The 1,905-nt window shown below is 39.7% G+C and overlaps 1 non-coding gene across 1 annotated transcript; it reads right to left on the bottom strand.

Annotated features, from left to right (window-relative positions):
- Positions 1–281: 281 nt before the first annotated feature.
- Positions 282–410, bottom strand: LOC112062196 (small nucleolar RNA SNORA70). Its single transcript, XR_002890610.1, has one exon. It is a non-coding gene; the product is annotated as a small nucleolar RNA SNORA70 (small nucleolar RNA).
- Between the last annotated feature and the right edge of the window lie 1,495 nt (positions 411–1,905).

The raw sequence follows: 1,905 nt of genomic DNA, 5'->3' as shown, positions 1-1,905 counted from the left end.
CTTTTCTGTCACCATGTTTTCAAATTCATCCGCATTAAACTTAGCAAATCCCTACTTCCTGGAGATGTGGATCTTCTGGCGGCCAGGGAACTTGAACTTGGCCTTGCGGAGGGCCTTGACCACATGCTCCTTGTTCTGCAGTTTGTTCTGCAGATGGACATTATGACTTCGCCAATGTGGACCCTGGCCACTGTGCCCTGGGGCTTTTCAAAGGCGCCATGCATACCAATCTGGAGCCTAGATTAGGGACAGCATGCCAGACGTAAATGTCCACGGGAAAGGGCCGTCTCCAAGGTTCCTCAGGGCAACCCATGCAGGCAACAGGCTGCATACACTACCTAGGAGTTTGCAGCCATTGCACACCAGGCCTCCATGGAGAAAAAGAGCACAGTCAGCTTAATTGGCTGCAAATAGGTGCTCCCTTTTCTAATCTTGGATGGAACCCAGCACTCCATGGCTACTTTCTCACAGCCACTAGCCCAACTTAGCCTTGACATGTCCCCCTTGGACATCATTTTCTAGATTGAAATGCAATCTTTTGTCTATATTTTGAAAACTCCAAATTAAAATATGTAGGTTTGGCACGTATTTATATACTTCTGGGAGTAATGATTTAAAATATTTGAGATTAGAAGTGTCTTTAATGTCTTAAACATATGGTTACTGCCACGCTACCACCATAATTTTGCCAGAATCCCTATAGTCTGGTTGCTGTAATCATCTCTCTCTTTTGTTAGCCATGCAAGAAACTCTATTTTCTTCACTGGGGTTCTCTCCCCTTTATTTCCTTGCCCACCCTGAGTCTATGCCTTTGTCATCACAGCTTGAAACTCCTGGACGCTTGGCCAATCAATGCCGTTATATGAGTATTTAGGGGACATTTGTTTATTTAGTGTGGGCTTTAAAATTAGTTAGCCCCTCCAAACCAATTGGCATATAATTTGTTTGGATATTTGATATTTGGGAAATAAGTTACATAGAAGTTTATCTCATTCACTGGTAATGATCTTGGATAGTCTTGCTTTGTGTCTTATAGCAAGAAGGTGATAATTTCCATGCATAATTGTATCACTAAGTAATATAAAACCATTTGATGTCATGTTTGCTTAGCATTTTGCTCTTAACCTCTATGTAGGTTTTAGTACGTGTGTTAGAGTTATTTGTTTTCATGTCTGTTTCTCCCATAGATGATAAGTTTCTCACAATCAGGAATCCTTCCTCATTCATCTTTGCATTTTCAGTCCTAGCATGGTGCTGGGAACAAAATATGTGTCCAGAAAGTGGTGTAGAAAACAATCAGATTGATGTCTTTGATCAGTTTCATAAATGATCTACTATTATCACTCACTGAGTCATAACTATATATTTATGTTTTCTTTACCAACCATTAAGTTTCTGGTTTGGGCCATTTAGTACAAACTATAGATTAAAATGAACAGTTATATGCCAACAAGTTGGACAACCTAGAAGAAACGGATACATCCCTAGAAACATACAACCTACCAAGACTGAATCATAAGGAAACAGAAAATCTGAACAGACCAATTACTAGTACAGAGATTGAATCACAATCAAAAACCTCCCCCAAAACAAAAGTCCAGTACCAGAGGGCCTCACTGGTGAATTCTACTAAACATTCAAAGAATTAATACCAATCTTTCTCAAACTCTTTCAAAACATTGAAGAGGAAGGAATGCTTCCAAACTAATTTTATGAGGCCAGCATTACCCTGATACCAAAACCAGAAAGGGACACCACAAGAAAAGAAAATTATAGGCCAATATCCCTGATGAACATAGATGCAAAACTTCTCATGCAGCTCAATAACTAAAAAACAAACAACCCAATCCAAAAATGGGCAGGAGACCTAAATAGACATTTCTCCAGAGAAGAGATACAGATTGC

This window comes from Physeter macrocephalus, chromosome 15 (genome assembly GCF_002837175.3).
Source record: "Physeter macrocephalus isolate SW-GA chromosome 15, ASM283717v5, whole genome shotgun sequence".
Lineage (NCBI taxonomy): Eukaryota > Metazoa > Chordata > Mammalia > Artiodactyla > Physeteridae > Physeter > Physeter macrocephalus.
Note: the sequence above shows the minus strand (reverse complement) of the source record. Positions and strands in the feature narration are given on the sequence as shown.